We start from the raw sequence: 22,823 nt of genomic DNA, 5'->3' as shown, positions 1-22,823 counted from the left end.
GGAACATGGTAATACCAGCATATAAAATATATAAGAATGACAGAATAGGATGTGCTGGTGAGGGAGTGGCACTAGATGCGAAAGAAAGCATAGAGTCAAATATAGTAAAAATTTTAAATAAATCAAACTATACCATAGAATCTCTATGATGGAATAATAATAGTACAGCAGTAAGAATATACTACCAACTATCTGACCAGGATGGTGATGTTGATTGTGAAATGTTCAGGGAGATTAGAAAGCCTATAATAGAAAACTCAATAATAACAGGGAATTCAACTATCCCCATTTTGACTGTGTACATATCATCTCCGGATGGGATGCTGAGATAAAGTTTTTAGACACCATTAATGATTGCTTCTTGGAGCAGCTAGTCCTGGAACCTACAAGGTGAGAGGCAATTCTTGATTTAGTCTTAAGTGGAGCACAGGATCTGGTCCAAGAGGGAATATATCTAAACTGCTCAGTAATAGCGACCATAATGATATTAAATTTAATATTCTTGTGGAAGGGAAAATATCAAAGAAGCCCACCACAGTAGCATTTAATTTCAGAAAGGAGAACACCACAAATATGAGGAAGCTAGTTAAAAAACAAAAATTAAAAAGGTAATTACAAGAGCAAAATGCCTGCAAGCTGCATGGAAACTTTTAAAAACACTGTAATAGAGGCTCAAATTAAATGTATACCCCAAACTAAAAACTGTAGTAAGAGGGCCAAAAAAATAGCTAAGCTATAGAGTGAAAAAAGTGGTTAGAGGCAAAAAGGCATTCTTTAAAAACTGGAAGTCAAATCCTACTGAGGAAAATAGAAAGGTGCATAAACTCTGGCAAGTCAAGTGTAGAAATATAATTAAACAGACCAAAAAAGGAACACTCTAAGGCCTTGGCTACACTTACCAGCTAGTTCGACGGCTGGAAATCGAAGTTCTGGGTTCGACTTATCGCGTCTAGTCTGGACGCGATAAGTCGAACCCGGAAGTGCTTGCCGTCGACTGCGGTACTCCAGCTCGGCGAGAGGAGTACCGCGGAGTCGACGGGGGAGCCTGCCTGCCGCGTGTGGACCAAGGTAAGTTCGAACTAAGGTACTTCGACTTCAGCTAAGTTATTCACGTAGCTGAAGTTGCGTACCTTAGTTCGAATTAGGGGGGGTAGTGTAGACCAAGCCTAAGAAGACCAGGCTATTGTGGAGAAGCAAAATGTATTCTTCGCATTGGTCTTCACTACAAAGGATGTAAGGGAGAGTCCTACATTTGAGCCATTCCTTTTTGGTGACAAACCTGAGAAAGTGTCCCAGATTGAGATGCCAGGAGAGGTGAGTTTGGAATAAACAGATAAACAGTAATAAGTCCCCAGGACCAGTGATATTCACCCAAGAGTTCTGAAGGAATTCAAATATGAAAATGCAAAACTACTAACTGTGGAATGTAACCTATCACTTAAATCAGCTTCCATACAAGATGACTGTAGAATAGCTAATGTGACACCAATTTTTAAAAAAGGCTTCAGAGGCAATCCTGGGATTACAGGCCAGTAAACTTAATTTCAGCATCAGGCAAATTGGTTGAAACTACAGTAAAGAACAGAATTACCAGACATATAAATGAACACGATTTGTTGGGGAAGGGCCAACACGGCTTGTGTAAGGGGAAATCATGCTTCACCAATTTATTAGAATACTTGGATGGGGGGAGGGTGGTCAACAAGCACGTGGACAAGAGTGATCCAGTTGATATAGTGTACTTGAGCTTTCAGAAAGCCTTTGACAAAGTCCCTCAACAAAGGCTCTTAAGCAAAGTAAGCAGTCATGGGATAAGAGAGAAGGTCATCTCATGGATCAGTGACTGGTTAAAAGACAGTAAACAAAGGATAGAAATAAATGGTCAGTTTTTAGAATGGAGAGAGATAAATAGCGGTGTCCCCAAGGGATCCGTACTGGGACCAGTGCTGTTCAACATATTCATAAATGTTCTGTAAAAAGGGATAAACTGTGAAGTGGCACAATTTGCAGATGATACAATCATAGGTGCTGACTTCTACTGGCACCAGTGGGTGCTCGACCCCCTCTGCCCCCGGCCCCGCCCCGCCTCCACCCCTGCCTTGCCCCCTCCCGCCCCCATTCCAACCCCTTCCCCAAAGTCCCCGCCCCAACTCCGCTCCCTCCCTGCCCCTATTCCAACTCCTTCCCCAAAACCCCGCCCCAGCCCCGCCTCTTCCCTGCCTCCTCCCCTGAGTGCACCACTTTCCCACTCCTCCCCCCTCCCTCCCAGAGCTTGCTACAACTGTTTGGTGGCAGCAAGCGCTGGGATGTAGGTGGAGGAGCAGGGACGCAGCGCTCTCAGGGGAGGAGGCAGAGGTGGAGGTGAGGCAGGGTGGGGAGCTTGGCTGCCGGTGGGTGCAGAGCACCCACTAATTTTTCCCCTTGCGTGCTCCAGCCCCGGAGCACCCACGGAGTCGGTGCCTATGGACACAATATTACTCCAGATAGTTAAGTCCAAAGCACACTACAAAGAGTTACAAAGGGTTCTCACAAAACCGGGTAACAAAATGGCAGATAAAATTCAGTGTTTACAAATGCAAAGTAACGCGCACTGGAAAACATAATCCCAACTATACATACAAAATGATGGAGTCTAAATTAGCTGTTACCACTCAAGAAATATCTTGGAATCATCGTGGATAGTTCTCTGAAAGCCTCTGCTCAATATGCAGCAGCAGTCAAACAAGCCAGCAGAATGTTAGGAACCAATCAGAAAGGGACAGATAACAAGACAGAAAACATCACAATGCTTCTATATAAATCCATGGTACACCCACAGCTTGAATCTTGCCTGTAGTTCTGGTCGTCCCTTCTCAAATAAAGATACATTAGAATAGGAAAAGGTACACAGAAGGGCAACAAAAATGATTAGGGGTATGGAACAGCTTCCATATGAGGAAAAATTAAAAACACTGGGACTTTTCAGCTTGGAAAATGTGTCTAAGGGGGGATACATAAAGGTCCACAAAATCATGAATGGTGTAAAGGAAGTGAATAAGGAAGCGTTATTTAGTCCTTCACATAACACAAGAACTAGGGATCACCCAATGAAATTAATAGGCAGCAAGTTTAAAGCAAACAAAAGTATTACTTCACACAACACACAGTCAACCTGTAGAACTCATTGCCAGGAGATGTTGTGAAGGCCAAAAGTATAACTGGGTTCAAAAAATAATTAGATAAGTTCATGGAGGACAAATCTTCAATGGCTATTAGCCAAGATGATCAGGAATGCAACCCCATTCTCTGGATGTCCTAAGCCTTTAATTGCCAGAAGCTGGGAGTGGATGACAGGGGATGGATCACTAGATAATTGCCTTGTTCTGTTCATTCCCTCTGAAAGCATCTGGTATTAGCTACTGTCAGAAGACAGGACACTGGGATAGACAGACCATTGGTCTAACCTAATGTGGCCATTATGTTCTCATACAAGCAAATCAAAGGGTGTCCGCCAGGCCTGCCAATGGCAGATAAAAATGCATACCAAAATATCTGTTACTGAAGAAAAATGTTATGATTTAATGAATTAGTTCATCTCTCCCTCTGTTAAACTTTTGGAAACCACTGCCAAGTAAGCACCAGATGCTCAAATACTCTTTGTTGTGTTTCACTGAAGATCTTGTAACCCATGTCTGAAGCCTGGAGTAGAAGCAGGGTGGGAATCAGTGAACAAAACAGAGAAGTTACAGTTGAATATCACTATCCAAAACAATAAAACTACAACATTCTTGACGAAATGGTCAGAACTATTCTTTTTTCATTTTCTTACTACATTTCTACCTTTCCTTATTAAAAGCAAAACTTTGAAAGAGGTGCTGGTATCGCCTATTACTTATCTGCATCACACTGTAAAGGCGTATTTATGGTATTTATCTTTGCACTTTCTATTCACCCCCTTTTTAGGAGGGTATGCACAATTTTGTAAATGCTTATTCAATTATTTTTAAGAATGCCTCATATGAACTACAGCATTTTATATCTCAACTCTTGTTCACCTTAGCTCATTAAAAGAAAAAAGGTGGCGATTCAACAATCTCCCTTTGTAGTTTATTGCCTAATGGACTATAGTCAACATAGTTATATATTATTTCTACAATTCCACTTACATTTCCTGTTTTAGATTCTTGCTTCTTGTGCGTGCCACTGTAAACATAGCATACTACTTCCCTTTTATAGCCTCAGCAACATTTATAGGCTCTTAATCATATTTATCAGTCATCTCTTTTCTGGAATGTTTTTTCCTACATTTTAATTCAGACAGGAGTGCCATAATAGGGGAACTTAAATATAAAAATATTATGTTATACCTGAGAGATCTGACAGTGTTATGAATGTGAACAGCTTCTCACTCACTGTTAAATTGTGGGGATTCTATTTTCTCCGTTTTGTGGTTCATCACTTCCAATACACCCTTCACTTCTTGTTGTGAAGTTTCAATGTAAAATTTTCCCATGCAGGTGGGAAGAATCACTAAAACCCATCATCAATGTCCCTGAGGCAACTTTAGTATAAATTAATGGAGATATCCTATCTCCTAAAACTGGAAGGGACCTTGAAAGGTCATCAAGTCCAGCCCCCTGCCTTCACTAGCAGGACCAAATACTGATTTTGCCCCAGATCCCTAAGTGGCCCCCTCAAGGATTGAACTCACAACCCTTGGTTTAGCAGGCCAATGGTCAAACCACTGAGCTATCCAAGTGACACTTTCTCATACAGCTTAAGGATATGTCTATCACAATAAAACGCCTGCAGCTGACTTGGGGCAGCTGACTCGGGCTGCAGGGCTATAAAATTGGAGTGTAGACGTTAAGCGTTGGGCTGGAGCCTGAACTCTGGGACTCTTCTGCCTCGCAAGCCTGAATCTCTACACTGCAAATTTATAGCCCCACAGCCCCAGCCCAAATCAGTTAAAACACATCAGCTGTGGGTGTTTTATTGCAGTGTAGACATACCTTTGCCATCTCACCTATAAAGTCAAAGTCTTGTCAGTGTGTCCTAGATAGCTGCAAAAAGTACAAGTGCCACCTCAGTGGGCCTGCTCAAAAATCCAAAGTGTAAAAACCTTTTCAAATATATTTTCCAATGCAAGCAATATTTCTGGTACCAAGAGGTTAAAATCTGTCTTTGCGGAAACTCTAGAATTACTTTAAATTGTAAAGTTTTCAAAATTCTTCCCATAAAGGTTCTCATGCTAACCCGATTCTGCTGAATCTAGTACAGTTTCCCTCTCTGTGTGTTGCCCACAAGGTGGAGCTGGATTCACACAAAGGAAGCTGTATTCTTTTGTGTTACAACTAGTGAAATAATGGAGTATACAATTTCAAGAATGGTCTGAATAAACTATGCCTGCCAGATTGAATAAAGTTATGGATCCTTGTTTATGTAAGAGTGCAATAAAACTAACCTCTCATCTTTAGTGTAGTTACTTCCAATGAATCTTTTGTTACACTTGAAATGGAGCCTCTCAATCCAACAGAATCTTTGACAGCATTCTAATTATCTAGATCAGTGGTTTTCAACCTGTGATCCGCAGACCTCTGGGGATCGATGAAAAATTGTCGTTACCATAGAACAGTGATTTTCAACCTGTGGACTGCTGGGGGTCCGCAGACTACATCTAAGATTGCCAATGCAATCCACAACGCCTTTCAACATTTTTTAGGAGTCTGCAAATGAAAAATGGTTGAAAACCACTGATGATAATTTGAGGATGCTTCTTGTTTAGAGGGTTAGAACTATATCCTGGTCTAAATTAAGGCTGTGGCTGAAGGCTGAGGTGTTTATTAGCCTAGAATATGTTTATTACTGGTGTTAACAGAAATCACCCTCAAGTTATACTGAACTGTCAAATAGTCCACTATATTTCAGAGATAGTGAGACTAAAGTAATTATTCTTTAAATGGAAGAAAAGAGGAAACATTTTGGAACTGCATAAAAGGTCACTGGATGAAATGCTAAACTTTGGTGGCCATATTTGTTGTTGGCATAAGGGTGATAGGGTCCTAGGGCAGTAGTGAATCTGAGTGCAGGGATTTCCATACGGTATGGACAGTGACAACTACCATGCAGCAACGAGTCAGGAGAAGCATAACAGCCATTGTGCTCTGACTGGCTGAGATTTCAGAATAATTCCTGATAATCAGATTGCTCTGTGGCTAGTCAGCTGCAGGTCGATCTCATATCAGCTCCTTGTCCTCTTCTTTTCTCCTACTTATTACTGTACTCCTTGAATATATTTATGTTAGCCCAAGTCCTTTGAACTGAGTAAACACACCATCCAATTGTTTTCAAAACCTTAAACAGGGTGTTGCAAGTGTGTTCCACAAGGTTGGGGAGCAAAGGAATCCCCACCCCTCCTGTATGGTCACTAATGCAGCCTCAGGTTGCATTAGGCCCTCTCTGTATTGTGCCCCTTCTGGGCATAAAAGGTTGGCCAGTAGAGCTCTCATCTCTCCCTCCAAACCTCCCTTTGTGCTGGCAGCAGGGAGCAGCACAACATGCAAGTAGTGCTGCATCCAGGATCCACTGCACAGAGGAGGAGCCAGATGGGTCCCTAAAATGCTCATGTCCTAGCTAAATGTAGCTCTGATCTTCACACTGGCCCCAGGCCCATCTTCCTTTCCTAGTCTGAACACATTGGTTATCGTAGTTTTAAGCATATCCAGAATAACATCCATAAAAATATAATTAGGCTATTTTTCTTAGCTGTAATTCTATTCCCTATTCTTGGTCTCATCAGACTACTTACTGCCTCAGAAAAGAGTGCAATGCTACTACTAGCACTATGAAGAAGGGATAGGGGAAAGAAAGTCATATAATTTAGGTTGGCTATGTTCTTTCAGCTCTAAGATAAAGTTATGGTTATCTTCTTCCTGTACAAGGTATAATGCTCTTTAGTCTGAAATAATCCGTATTTACTGAACTTCAATGCAAAGATCTTTCTGAGGAACCTGTTTTCCCAGACACTCTGGATTGTAAGGCCTGGGGAGAATGGAGCTTTGCATCAGAATGGACGGTTGTTTATTCTGTTCTTCTGAATGAATGTTTTGCTTTGGCTACTGCAGTGGGCTGACTGGACAGTATGCTGTTATTTTGTATGAGATGAACAAGATCCTATTGGACAGATACTTTTTGTTTCACAATCTAAACAAATGTAATTTGTTAGTGCTGGCTGCTAGCAGGAAATGATGTATTGTATATATATATTTTTCAAAAACATAAGCAAGATCCTGATCTTCATCCTCCAGAGGCTAGTAGCTTCAGTTTTTGGACTACTTGGGCTATGAATGTTAGTTGATCAACATTCAAATCTGTGGTCTGTTGTATCAATTCCCTTCCAGCATGTGGAATATTATCAGAGCCCTCCGCATGATAACCACTGCTTAATGTCCATCTGACTAGCTCAACTTCTTTGTATCTCATGGTCCGGTGCTCTTATTACAGCATACTGTCTTGTGGCTATGTATTTAAAATACATATACAATAGTAAACATGTTTTTTATGGGATTATCGGAGTCCCTAATGACATCCCTCAATTTTCACTTGCTTCACAAGACCAACCTTAAAAGTTCAATGTTCCAGCCAAGAAACAATGAACAAGGCTCCCTTTGGAGCTCATCAGTTTCACCCTTTGATCACCCAGAGAGATTCATTGTAGAAGTTCTCTGTTCACTGAAGCAAGGCACTTCCTCCAAACAAGGACTCACTCCTACCAAAGGGCTGCTTCCTTCCCCTTAGTAATTAGCTATTTTACCACAAACTGAGCTTCTGCTGTCAGAAACAGATGGTAATGAATGCTGGCGCAGAGATTGAATTAGGTGGGAAAAAATTGTTATGTCTCTTAAAAGCAAGAGCATACTCTGCCTTCTCTTATTTTTTCAACCTGCAACAATGAGAAATGGGGTTTCATAACTTCAGATATCCTTCCACCAATTCAAGCCTCATGCAGGACAACCATCATCTAAATATATATATATATCAGCTCATCTTTTGATCAGGTATAAATGAGCCAAGTTTTCAAAAGCCACAGGATTTTGCTGACACAATTATTTGTATAGACAAAGGCTTTTCTTTCCATCATATTTGAGAAGGGAAATTGTGCAACTAGTTGTTTAACTGTGCAATTTGTGTATGTAGGCTGGGATTTTCAAAGAAACCCAAGGGAGTTAGGTATCAAATTCTCATTGAATTTTAATGGGATTGAGGCGCCTAACGTCCTCAATTTGCTTTGATAATCCCAGTCAATTTCAATTTATATTCATAAATATTCACATGCCCCAATTTGATGGCAGAAGTGCAGATAGCTTCTTGACAATTTGATTCCCCTGAGAGTTTTAATATTCCTATACGTCTACAGCTAACATAATTGAGGGTTAGACAAAAGCATGTTTTTTTTTTAAAAATTGATAGTTTATTTTTTAGAGCAACTTTAGCTCAACCAACTTCAAAAAGTCTTCTCCAACAGATGCTAGTGCTGTGCCTGAAGTACCTGAAGTTGCTGATTTCAATATGTAAACTCAAGGTCTCAAGATCTTTAGCCCTTTTTTGTATTTAAAATACATTTCAAATGAACAAGAAGCCAACAGAGGACTATCTTTTCAATGGGGCTTCAACTAAGCTTTTAAATTCTCATGAGCAATTTGCATGCATAATCATTTACATGCAGAGATAAAAGAGGCTCCAGTCCTGCAATCATATCTGCATGGATGGACACTTGAGTCTGCATTGAATCCTATTAACTTCAGTGGGGAGCTGCACAAGCAGAAAGGTCTGACCCTATGCAAATTATGTCAGGATGTGAGCCACAATCTGCATACACAGATTGTATTTGTACATATGAACAGAGGAGTCAGAGGTTCAACCAGTATAGTGTGCATCAATTCTATTATTTGGTCATAGAAATTACTTTGCATACAACACTGCGTGAACAAATCTTTTTGATATATAGTCCCATGGTATTTTAGAAGTAGATTACTTTTAAATGGTATAACTACACTGTAAAAAATAGTTTGCAAATTTATATTATATATGTTATAAGGAGGACACCACAGTCCCATGCCTGCTAATATTGAGAAATAGTGGTACATTTTGGATGCTTTTTCATGCATCTGAGAATCTTGCTTCTGAGGTCTGAAAATCTCACATCTGGAAATTTTGCCATGTGGTACTTTAAGACTATTTTAAACTGCATAGGCCTAAAGGTTCCAAAACACTCGAATACAGTCGAGCAGTTTCAATCTTAAAGCAGAGTGGGAAACAATATATAAGCTCAATATACACAGAATGCAGTACAACTATATGTGGTTATTCATACCTGTACATTCAGAGTGTTTGCTAGCCAATCACTGCCTTTCATAATGCATAGATGCATGCCTGTGGTGGGGCGGGAGCTCCAACCCCTGAGAAAAGGGCTGGAACAGGCTGGCTGGCAGCCAATCAACAGAGGCCTGTTGGGAGGCAATCAAGGCAGGGCAGAGGCAGCCAATTAGGGCCAAGTGAGGCCCTATATAAAAGCTGCCTAGCAGGAGGAGAGGCACTCTCCCCCTGACTGGCAAGGGAAGAGGACTGGCTCCTGAGCGGAAAGGTAGCACCTTGGACAGAGCAGTGTTGGGGAGGGCAAAAGGAGCTGGGGAACTCGGCCAAGGAAAACCCCAGGCTGCAAGCCTTGTTACAAAGGGCCGAGCAGGTGCACAGGGCCGAAGGGGAAGCAGCCCAGGGACAATAGTCTGACAAGGGGAGAGAAGGAGGGCAGAGAGGCTGCTGCTAGAGGGTCCCTGGGTTGGGACCCAGAGTAGCGGGTGGGCCCCTCCTTCCCCCTTGTACTACACCTGGCTGAGGAGGAGTGTGGCCAGATACAGGCTGTGGCTGGCCCCTGCAACAAAGGGGCTAAACTTTGAGGCTGCAGTTAACCACTAGAACAGGTGCAGACGGAGGACTGCTGATAACACCAGACCCATGGAAGGGGGTGAGACCTGAGCAGTGGGCACTGCTGGAGGGCAGTGTCCTGAAGAGGAGGGCTGCCAAGCGGGGAGCAACGTGGGTCCGGATACCAACAGGGGAGCAGATGACGGACAGGACACCACTGGCAGAGGGCGCCCCGCAGAGGAAAGAGCTAATTCCCAGACGTACCAGCGGGAGGTACCGCAGTGTTGAGTCCCAACCCTGTCACAATGCCCCATAAGTCATGACTCAGGGGAAGGGAGAAACCACATCAGACAACTTTTGTGCCATTGCCCCCATCCTATGATGTAGTTCAGACTCCACAGATTCTCTACTGCCAGATCCAGGAAGGAGGCATTCCAAATATGGACCTCAATGATAGTACACACATTACAGATAGGGTGACCAGATGTCCCAATTTTATAGGGATAGTCCTGATATTTGGTGCTTTTTCTTATATAGGCTCCTATTACCCTCCCCAACCCATCCCAATTTTTTACACTTGCTGTCTGGTCACCCTAATTACAGAACATAACTCTAATGCACTCTATACCTTCCTCTCCTAGAATGAGCCATGCTGTAAGTAATCTCTAGTTAACTCTCTGGAGACTGTGTGTATCCACTCCTGAGCTCTCTACAGCTGAGGCCTACATTGTTTTTACCACATTAATGTCTGCACCTGTTCATCCTAAAAAAGCTTAAAGGCCTAACAGGGGACAGTGGAAAATATTGCTTTAGGCATAGAACACAGAATAATTTACCAACTTTTGCTAACATTATTAGAACTAATATACTGTTCATATAGATAATATAATACAACTAATTAAGATAGGGCCAAGCCACAACATTTGAAAGTAGATCTTAACTCTTCCAGTATTTGAGAAAGTTCAGATCAAACATTTTGATTTGGGCCCTTCAGAAACAAGTAAACAGGAGGCCATGAATAATTTCTAAATTTAAATGCAGAATGTGGCTCAAAGATTGAAAGGGGTTTGAGTCAATCTTCTATTTATTAGGCAAATGGTGCTCCTATCTCAACTTCTGGTATTACAAACTAACCAAAGACAACATTCCAGTATTCCAGAACAATTAGCCTTTGTCTCTTCATCTGCCTGAAAGTCAAGCAACTTTATTAAATGAGACAAATCCACATTTTTCTCCTAAACAAAAAATTAAAAGATCTGCAACCTGCTGTACTGCTACTAGAAACACAGCAGATCTTGCATTTTACTGTCTCTGCTGAATGGTTTCAATATTATTTCCATCTTTGTTTTGTTATAAAGTTTTCTTTGTTTTCTTTTTTTTTCCCCCTGTTCTTGTTTGGCAATTGATACATCTGCCCGGCTTTCAACAAAAACAGTCATACTGAATTCTGTTACACATTCAACTGGCAGAAGGCAAGATAAAAGTAGTCTAATCTAATCTGTCCTTTTCCAATTTCAGATTAAACAAACATTCTCTGAATATCTGAGCCAATTTATGTCTAATGATCTTTAAAATTACAAATAAGCTGATAATTTTACTCAAATCAAATTTATTTTACATGTAAAAAGATTGCACAAAGTGATACTTTTAATCTATGTTAACATGCATAATAAGGATAATTGTGTATTTTGCCTCTTGTGATTCTATGCAGTAGTCCTATTTCTATCAGTATTTACATTATACACTTTTAAACTATGGCCAGTGGAACAAAGCGGAAACAAAAAAAACCCATATTTTCCAACTGATTGTGATGGTCACTAGCAGTTTCCTTTTCTAAACCAATCACTATAATATACATTTCTCTTTCCAGGCAAAATTCAATTCTGCAGAGTAACAGCTCAGGCTCTGCATAGTCAGGACATACTGCAGACTTGATGAGCGTATTTTAGGCCTGGGCTCTGGGTCAAATTCTGCCCTCAGATACAGAAGTCAATCGGAGTCAGCACCATGGATAGGGTGACCAGACATCCCGATATTAGGGGCTTTGTCTTATATAGGCAACTATTACCCACCTCTGTCCCACCTGATTTTTCACACTTGCTATCTGGTCACCCTAACCATCAATGCAGTCCTGAAGTCCTTACTCAGGCAAAACGGCCACTGACCTCAGTCTTGGGTAAAGACACAAGGATTGAGCCCTGTGCCCTGATCTCCTCTCCCTTACACCAGTTTTATATATTGATTTCTGTGGAGCTACTCATGATTTACACTGGTGCAAGTGAGAGAAGACTCAGGCTTTATGCAAACAAATAAGTATAGACATTGCTCAGGTGTCTAAGTCTCAGGAGTAGGCTGAGGCCTCATATTGCGCACAGATTGCAAAGGCACAGTTTGAGAGACTATGTCAACGTACTGTTAGAATGTGCTACAGTTAGACCCAATATCAAACATGATCTTAAGCTAATTTATAAACTGTATATCAACAGAGCAGAACATGGATACACCCCTTCTAATTCTACAAGTTAAACTAAAATAATGCAGAAACAGGATATACTGTAGTACTTTGCTTTCTTTAAAGATCACACACTTTTGATTATTATGCCTATCTTTATGTTTGGTCTCATTCTATCAAAGAATAACACTGTACAAAAGTGAATGATAGTCATGATAAATACCATATATTTGACAGCCTGCTGAGAATTATGAACATGTTCACCATGTTTAAGGTCGTTTTTTGTTGTTGTTTTTTTAATTAATGTTACATACTGTAGCATCTCTCATAGGACTTGATCCAAAACCCACTGAAGTCAATAGGAATCTTTCCATTTTTATTCAATAGATTATTAATGTATCATTAAAACGTGTCACAGGACTATGTTTTGTCAATGGAGGCTCTGGCATGATATTCATCTTTGTTCTGAAGAAGCAGTACAAGGTAATTCTCAGACTTCTCATCAAAAATGTGACTAGAGGTGACAGCCTGTTTCTTCAATCCTCTTTCCAACCTCTCCTCCTGAGAAACTGCCACTTTCATCCCTTCCAAATTCTATTTTTAAAACAGAAGAAAAAAGTACTTTATTGCACAACTCCCAGCTCTGGTGCTTTGGGCAGAGACAGTATGCCACAAGCAATGGGGTGTCATGTGACACCCACATGTGTCTAGGGCTGGCTCTTAGTCAGATATATGATCCTACTTATAACTGAACTCTGGCTCTAAGCTTGATCCTGGACTGAGCAGCTTCTGAATACTTCAACTTCCACTGTCTTTAATGGGAGCTGTAGGCACTTACAGGAGGGGGTTCAGCCCTTTGCAGTATCAAGCTCTCAGAGAATGCTTTTGTGTGTCAGTTTTGCCTAGGAATTCTGGATCTAATCTGAAACCCACTGAAGTCAATAAACTTTGGATCAGGCCCTTTGAGAATTTAAAATCCACTTCTGGGCATGCTCAGTAAGCTGTTTTTATAGCAATTTTCACTACGCATGTGTTCCTATGAGCACATACTATGCAAATGCATTCTGCTGGTTAATATGCATTCATCAATGCACATCTGCAGCTTTGTTAATGCACCTTTTATTAGTATGTGGTTGCTAAGGAAACAGGTTATGGTCCAGTATTAATTCTAGCAAAAAATATAATTGAGCAGTTCTATGACCATTTATTTAAAATAAGTAAGATTTAGGTTTTATAATATACGGCATCCCCCACATTATATATCCAGTGTAACCTGAAATAACTTAATTTTAGTGTTCCACTGATATTTGGTTTAAACTACCAATGTCATCTATTTTATTCTTTTTTTTTAAATGAACTGCAGCTTTCCTTCTGTACATCATATAGAACTGTCTAGTAAAAGTATATTTATTTTCAGCTATTACAGAGCACATATCAAGATTATTTTCTGGCATTTAAAGTATTTTTTCATTTCTTTTGTATCATGTTTTTCCCCTGTAACTGCCCCATCATTGCTATTTTAAACTATATGCCACCAACCCACATCAACGAGTGGGAGAAATTGATGGGACTGGAGGTGAAAGGGGGGACAGTCCCAGCAGCAAGGGAGGGAGACACTTGCCAAGGGGCAATGGATGGCTCCTTCCCTGGGAGTCTCTGGCACCCATTGGGCAGCTGGGGAAAGAGGGTGCTGATTGGCCAGAATTCCCCAGCTCCCACGATTTAGCCCTCCATGTGGAGCCTCTTTCTGCTCCATTCCAGCAGCCCACTCAACCCACCTGAACTAGGAATGGGAACCCAGCCTGACAAATGCTGTGAGTCTAGCTGTTCACCTGTTTATAGGGTCAGGAAAGAATTTCTTCTCCCATGAGCCAAATTGGCAGAGAACCACAGCGTTTTTTGCCTTCCACACAGCACCTGCAAGCCGCAGTGGGTTAAGCCAGAACGCAGTTACTACTTACCTGAGGTACTGGGGTGGAGTTGTTTATTCATCACCACTTCTGGCCAGTTTCCAGTGCAATTAAGATAATAAAATGAACGGTTCCCAGAGGTAAAAGACCTGAGATTTTGATGATGGGCCTTGGGCTCATGGGATAGGGTGAAACCTTTTTGCCTTTGCAGGCCAAGGTCAGACCTTGTCGACCTCATGAGTTGAGGTCACCACCCTGCTGCACCATCTTTCCTCCTTGTGGGGACAGGTGCTAGGACTCTGAGAGAAGCGAGTCCTGGGGGGTAGGCTGAGGAAACCCTAACCCACGTTATGGGTTATATGGTAAAGAGCCCTATAACCCGGTCACCAGTTACAGGTTATATGGTAAGGACCCCTGGAACCTCTGCACTGGAATCAATTAAATGCCCAGTATAGAACAATGAGGATGATAGGTGGGTAGTGCCTCTTCCTTGTGTTAAAAATTTATTTAAAGTTGCAGCCTGCCACTTAATTCCATGCATGAGTAGGTCCTAATTTTACCACGGTGTCCACATCAATTCAACATGACTACAAGTATGATCCTGCAAAAGCATACATATGTATGTGCAAACACATATGCACACACACAAAGTAACACCATTAAAGTCAGTGGAACAACTCCCTTGTTTCAAGATTATCTGTTTAAAGGTGTGAAGGATCAGGTCCTAAATTAACAAATTCTCAGGATTTTCAAAGATTATTTTGTTTTAAATAAACAGGGTTCTGCCCAAAGCATATAGCGGTTATTCTAATTTCACATTGTTCCAACTTCACAATAAGGGGGCAGGTGGCAAAAGTATATCTGCCCTGCAAAATTTAAATTTAACTAAAAAAATCCAGTAACTTATCATAATATATTTCAGTTTTGTATGCCATCCACCTTTCATCTCAAATTACATCCAGTGCATGTAAAAAAATTTTATATGCTGTACAAAGGATTCGGTTTAGCCATTACTGAGATACAGTCACACAAAAGGCAGAATGCAGCAACTATTCAATATCACACAGCAATGCTATAAGTAGTTTAGGCTGGTATGAGATGAACAATACAGAATCCAATTGAAACTGCAAGAGCAGTTTTAGGTAAATACAATGTATAAATTACCCAGATTAGAATCTGGCCAGGACATTGGGTTAATTCCTTTACCTTTGCCAAAAGTGCTATGGGATTCTTTTAATCATCACTAGTGATCAGGACCTCTGTTTTATGGATAAGGTCATCCTCTATGAGGAAAAAAATCCAACCCAGAGGACAGGAGATCCAACTGGTAGAGACTTCTGCATACCACTTTGTCAAGAGCAAAGGGGCTTGCCCCGTGTCCATGGATCTGAATGTCGTTCACATGGATCTTGGATGTTTCATAAAGGGTACAGCCATCTGCATGGAGGACCTATGCCTCCGTACTGCTTAAGTGGCAAACCCAAGAAAAGGAGCTGAACTAAGGACAAGACACAGTACTATTTTCTCACCATACTTGCAATTCCCCTAAACATCATCTGGAATTCTGTGCACAGAACAAGAGAAACAGACAGTTCTAAATCTATGTCTGTAAGGCCCCGCGCACATTTTCATTGCCAAAGTGTTAACCAAACCATTTTAAAACACTACTCATGCTTGCCGGGTTTCAATGTGGTTTGCCTGTTTTGCATAAAGTAGGCATAAGTGTTTTACTAGCTGTGTTCTAGATTGAAATGTAGGACTTCATCTAGGGTAGAGGATGTTATTTAAAATAGATATGCTTTTTCTTCAATGACGAGACAAGCTACTTTTAAACAGGACTTAGCTAACATTAGGGTTACCATATTTCAGCAAGCAAAAAAGAGGACGGGAGGAGCCCCGCCCTAGCCCCGCCCCTGCCCCTCCCACTTCCCACCCCCCTCAGAACCCCCAACCCTCCCCCCGTACCTTGTTCCCTGACTGCCCCCTCCTGGGACCCCTGCCCCTAACTACCCCCCAGGACTCCACCCCCTACCTAAGCCTCCCTGCCTCTTGTCCCCTGACTGCCCCAACCCTTATCCACACCCCCACCCCCACACAGACCCTTGGGACTCCCACGCCCCATCCAACCACTCTCCACCCCCTGACAGCTCCCCCCCAGAACTCCCAACCCATCTAAACCCCTCTGGTCCCTGTCCCCTGACTGCTCCGATCCCTCTCCCCCTACCCCCTGCCCCCTGACAGCTCCCCCCCAGAACTCCCAACTCCCCATCCCCCGCTCCTTGTCCCCTGACTGTCCCCTCCTGGGACCCCTGCTCCTAACTGCCCTCCAAAACCCCACCCCCTACCTAAGCCTCCCTGTTCCTTGTCCCCTAACTGCCCCCTCCTAAGACCCCCCCAACTGCCCCCCAGGACCCTACCCCCTACCTGTACCCTGACTGCCCAAAACCTTCTCCACCCCCCCCAAAAGCCTCCCCCGAACTCCTGACCCCCCCCCGTCTCTTGACTGCCCCCTCCAGAACCTCCCTGCCCCTTCTCCTGCCCCCTGGTCCCCTTACCCCGCCGCTCAGAACATGGTGTTGGGCTCTGTGCGGAGCCGGACACGTGGCTGCGCTCCCCAGCGCAACACACAACCCAGTCCCTGCCCCTGCCCCTGCACAGTGCTGTGGGAGCGGGGCGCTGGGCTGCCGGGGAGGAGGGGCTGCCGAGGCCCGATGCGAACGGCCCAGTAGGCCGGCCGGCTCAGAATGCGGGGGGGGGAGGGAGGAGGAGCTCTACAGCTGCTCCGGAATCTAGCCCTGCAAGCTGCAGGGGGAAGGGCTCTGGCTGCCAGAGCCCCAGGCGAGAGGCTGACTTTCCTGCAGCCCTCCCAGCCGCACTTCATTCTGCCTGGGGGGGAATCCCGGACATTTTGAGTGATTTACAAATTCCCCCCCCAGACGCTATTTTTAACACAAAAAGGAGGACATGTCCGGGTAAATCCGGACGAATGGTAACCCTAGCTAACATAGTATGCCAGTGTAGATATGACCCAAGAGATTGGGGACTGCAAAATATTTTAATTACAACATATATTTACATTATCGGACAACTCCATGGACTCCCATGGAAGCCAATTCAAAATTGTCCTTGATTTTTAAAACCTTCCATGTACCTGCTCCAACCTCTCACAGAGCCCTTTTCTCTCTCTTCTCCACATCCTGTCTCCTCTGTTCTGGCCTCCTTTTTCCACACATTCACACATCACTGCTGGTGAAAGTCCCTTCTCCTAGGCAGCTTCTCCCCTCTGGAACATACTCCTTTTCTGCCTCTGATCAGCTGACTCTTCATCTTAGGGTGACCAGACAGCAAATATGAAAAATCGGGACGGGGGTGGGGGGTAATAGGAGCCTATATAAGAAAAAGATCCAAAAATCAGGACTGTCCCTATAAAATCGGGACATCTGGTCACCCTACTTCATCTTCTTCCAAATATTATCTAGTTTCTCTCTCCCTCTGCTATTATTTAACACTTAAAACATTTTGGGATAAGGTTTTGTATAAAAGATGCTAAACAAAATGAAATTGTTTTGTATACTGACTGATAAATCCAAGGGGTAAGGTGTAGGCCTTGTGAGTCATGTGATCTGTACAGCAGTAGTGTTACACAGTTAAGAATAAAAGATGCCAAAGACTCTGATGAGCATGAAGCTTAAAAACACAACTTTAAGGAATCTTACAGCTATCTGGTATAAGGTCATATGAAAGCTAAAAACAAAACATGGCAGTGCTGGGAGGCAGAAGACTCATATCAGGTAATGCAGTGCTAAATCCACTAGATGTTCAAGATGGGGCCCAAGGATTCCATGATCATCAGAACCTGTATCAAAAGCTGTGATACCATAGCAAAATCAACTGAACATAGATGGCTTCACACTGTAAGGAGTGTGATTTCAATGCAAAGACAAGGTTTACAGCCTGACGTAACCTTACTGAAAAGTAGATGGGACTGCAGATAGTATAGCTGGGGGGGACAATTTTTGTTTTATTTCCTTTGTACTCAAGATTTGCTTCCAATTTTCTGCTAGGCAGAAATTGGAATTCATAGGCTTAAAAATAGTTTTCAGTTATAAAAGTTGGGGGTTAAATATCAGAGATTTGGCACCCAAAGCAGAACTGGCAAAAGTCAACATCTGACTGGTTGTACTTTGGGAATGAAAGTCTATACCTGCTCCAATGTACCTCTTTCAGGCACCAAAGCCAGAGAGAGTAAAATGTATGTGGTTTACATAAGATTTACATATGGTGCCCAGCGTGATAGCATCTGGGCACCTCCCATTTATAGAAGCATACCATTAAAAGCACACACAGCAATCCATGTAGGACGTTTAAACTCAGAACAGCTTCATAATTAATAGAATCCCCCTTAACACGTGAATCATCTTGTTCAGCACAATAACAATTGCTGCTCTCAGGCTGACAATGAATTTTCACAGAAGCCAGGGAAGCAACTTTTATTAGCTCAGTAATAGCAATTAAAAAAGGATCCACACCCTGACAAAAGAGAAAATTCGCAAATGGAGTCAAAACAACCAGACTGAAAAATACTAATGTAACCAGGAATTAGGTTTTCATTCTTTAAACATTGTGGGTATGTTAATTGGAACCACAGAGACAAAATAAAATAAATATTATTTGTACAGTGGCTCCACCCTCCCACTGAGACATGATACAATATACTAAAAATATTTTAAAACATAATACATAGATTGCCATTGCTCAGCTTTAGCGCCGTAGCAATTAGCATTTCCTTGAAAATAATACCATGCAAGGAAAAAACCAACACTATTAATAACAGCACTGAGGAACCAGCTGTAAAGCACATTCCAAGGATAAAATGTACATCAAATCCTTGCAACCGGAGAGAATGAAATTATAACTATAATAAAAATTCTACTTTAAACTGTCATTTGAAACATACACTGGTAAATCTATCAAGTTTTCACCTGAGTTTCTTTAAATGGAATGGGGAAATAATGACTGTACTGCATCAAACTAATCTAGTAAATAAATCAAATGGGTTTGGAATGATTATTCAGCATTGGCCTATCAAAACAGGAAGATGACTTCTATCATCTGAACAGTAATATTTATTGGGAATGCACTGAACTCATGATCTGTTTAGAAATAAATTAAAATTAGTTATATCGCACTGAAAACTGTTAATGCTATTTTTATTAACATGAACAGTGGGTAAAACCAAGCTTGTAATATTTTTTTTTTGTTGGGATTATGGTTCTGTGCTTGAGCCTCTTTCACACACAATGTATTTAAAGTCAAGGACATGAAAGGAAAATGGCTACCGTGCTCAAAAATATCTTTGCAGTAAGTATTTCTCTAATCATACACCAAGGAGATTCATAAGGAGATACACCAGGCAATAAGCTAAATGGAGACATTTAGCACAATTTAAGACTGCCTAAGCAATTTCCTCTAGCACAGATGAGGTTTGATTTTACAGATACTGTTAAAAATGTTAGACAAGCTGTTTTAACTAAGCAATTATTTACTCAAACTGTGCAGAATCTCTGGGATCCGTACATTACAGCAAACCACAAATAAGCTTTGCAGATATCCCAACACATACAAGCACTTTTTGAGAATGGTTAAACATTGTGTTTTGGTTGGACTTCAGAATGGTTTCTGTTTAGTGAAAAGTCCGCAGCTCTATTGTTGCGAAGTTCAGTGATTGTGAAAGAAGGTTTAAAGACATTTTCGATTCTCTACATTTCTCAGCTGTCTATCGTTTTAGTGATACTTGTACAGTAGTAATAATGAAACTTCTGTTTTATACAAATACTGCACAAACCTTGAACTACATTTCATACTATGCTTAAAATAAAAAGGTACTTAGGTACATTTCTGGAAGCAATCAATGAAAAACAGGAAAAAGCAGTTTTCTGATATGCACAGTTTTACAAACATGGCGTTGTTTAAGAAATGATAATCGCATGGAAACATAAAATGAGATCAGTTTCTCATTTAGAACCAAAAAGTAACTTAACAGCAAAATTTACATTTGCATCATGGTATTAAACAAGAATAACTTTCCTTCCATCTCTACTATTGCACTTTTTAACAGGATTTGGTTGCCAAGGAAACAGGTTCTGGCCCAGTATTAATCTGAAATAAATTTATTTCAGAAGATGGTCTCTGAAGTACAATACTGATAATTTATTTTTAAAAATTGCTCAAATTCAGGCTTTTGTAGCTAGAGCTGTTTGATTTTAATTTCTGAACCACTTTTGTTAGAAATAAATCATACTGCATTGAACTGATGTTCAGTTTAAGCTGACAGGGCCATCTATATATATATCTCTAAAAACCTTACACATTAAAATAAAAAGAAATACTGTAGGGTTTTTTCTGGTACCTGATATAGAAAAATATCTGTAACAAAGCAAATTAATCTTTATTTAAACTTTCACAGAGCACGTTGAAAGACCGCTTCCTATGTTAGAATTTAAATTTTTTCATTTTTCTTACCCACCTTAACTTTTATTTTTGCATTTTAACTACAAATCCAATAATTTTCAAAATCAATTTTAAAATGCAATTGAATCAATAGGCTTTTCAAAAATTCTTTTGTTGCACAAACGTTGCCACGCCCTTATTACATATGATTATTTTAACAGACACGATTGCTTCACTTTCACAATAGATTCTTTTATCAGGTGAAAACCAACGTCATGCCAATATGTAAAGCCATACAATTTAGTATTAGGTTGTTGTTGTTTTTTTTAATTAAGTGTTCAATACATTTTTATACTGAAAGCTACATTTTAAAACTCACTTTGTCTTTGCAGCACTGAATGAGAAATCTACAAAACATGCAAATCTCAACCTACCTGTGTGTACCTCCTAATGCAGTGTTAACATGGCAATATACCCAGCCATTTTTATGTAAAGCGATGGAGATCAACTGAATTCTTGGTCTTCTCGATAAATTTTTAGAAGCAGTTGTCAAAAATCAGATGGGAAGCAGCTTGAATAGACTGTGATCATGAGAACTGAATTTATCAATAGGAAAAGCAGGAGTGGAGGAAAAAGAAAAAAAAAATAGATGTCTACATCCAAGGTTTTCTGAAACTGCAACACAACGTTGTCTCCCCCCACCCTCAGAGAGTTCAAAGAGTAAAGCTGACCACTGAAAAGGCCACTTGTCACATTTGCTGAAAATCAGCCTATTGATATCACTGCTGAAAATATAAACGCGACAACCAAAGCCCATTGCACAACGTGGACTGCGTAAGAGTTAAAAATAGATTTGACGTGCCTCCTACCTGCATAATAAATATGTACGTTTCAAGTGCTTTAATTTGATATTCACATTAATTAACAATACAACATACATTATTTAAACTACAGTAAATGCAAGAAGAAAAAGGGTGACACCATCTGGAAGCAGAATTTGCTTTTTTTTTTTAAGGGCTAATACTGTATTTTGAATGTGATGACAAGCTAACAGCTCACTAGACTGCAAATGAAAGAGAATTCTGAAGGTGATGCTTAAATATCTAAGCCTGTAATGAAGCACAAACAAGTCTTCACTACCGCATGATATGGTACACAGAGCATTTACATACTCACATTTGAAATACTAGGCATGGTATAATGAATTCTATACACAGCATGCACACAGCACAAGCAACGTTAATCCTGCCTGCCATTTTAGGCTTGTAGAAGTAAGATACATACTGCAGCACGGCTCTGGTAAGGATGGAGGCAAGGGACAGCTCACCTTAAATGCAGTATCTGATTAATGTTGTAAGTGACACTGCACATCAGCTACAGTCTTGGTTCAAGTGCGTGGGAGGGAACAAAGAAAAATGTCATCAACTGGTGATGCAAGATGAGCCCCAGTCACTAAACAGCGTTCAGCAAACGCCAAATTCTGCAGTGATACAGTAGTAGGTATTTCAAACTCTTATCAAAACCTGCCTGTACAGTGACTGCATCCTTCTGCTGAGGAAAATAAACCAATCTTTATCTTATTGTAGCCATTCCAGCATTTCTTCAGTAAGCAGACTCTGGATGAAGAAAGATTTCATACAGTAGGTTTAGGTTCTGGATGCATTTGCTATTCTCTCAATTTTTAAGCCTTAGTATATTTTATTTAATTAATAAAAGACAATACCAGAAAAAAATTCCCATCAATGCTAAAGATTAAATTTTGATGCAACATATAGCACTTCTTTTTTTTCTTTTTTTTTTTACAGCTTATCAAAATCCTGAGCAGTATTGACAAAACCACAAGAGCACAGGGTCTGACTGCACGATCAGCTGTCTGTGTCTATGCTACACCCTGTTAACCACAAGCAATCTTAGAGCTAAATATATCTGCAATGCAGAAATGGCAGATACTTTGTTGTTTAGAATTTCGATTAATTACAACATGTTCCTCCACCCTTAGAAGTAATAAAATAAAAGAGATAATATACAAAAATGTAATGCTGATTTCCTTCGCATACTGTATATATCAGACGCTACAGACCACGAAAGCCATCATAAGTATACTGACC

General features: G+C 40.9%; 1 protein-coding gene across 1 annotated transcript in view; it reads right to left on the bottom strand.

Annotated features, from left to right (window-relative positions):
* Positions 1 to 22,077, bottom strand: part of ZBTB38 (zinc finger and BTB domain containing 38) — a 33,390-nt gene extending 11,313 nt beyond the window's left edge. The window contains exons 1-2 of the mRNA XM_054038765.1: positions 22,043 to 22,077; positions 21,150 to 21,311 (exon numbers count right to left, since the gene is read on the bottom strand). The gene's annotated coding sequence lies outside the window, so the exon portion shown is untranslated. The remainder of the gene's footprint in view (positions 1 to 21,149; positions 21,312 to 22,042) is intronic.
* Positions 22,078 to 22,823: the final 746 nt, after the last annotated feature.

Source organism: Malaclemys terrapin, chromosome 9 (genome assembly GCF_027887155.1).
Source record: "Malaclemys terrapin pileata isolate rMalTer1 chromosome 9, rMalTer1.hap1, whole genome shotgun sequence".
Lineage (NCBI taxonomy): Eukaryota > Metazoa > Chordata > Testudines > Emydidae > Malaclemys > Malaclemys terrapin.
This window is presented reverse-complemented; position numbering and strand designations above follow the sequence as displayed.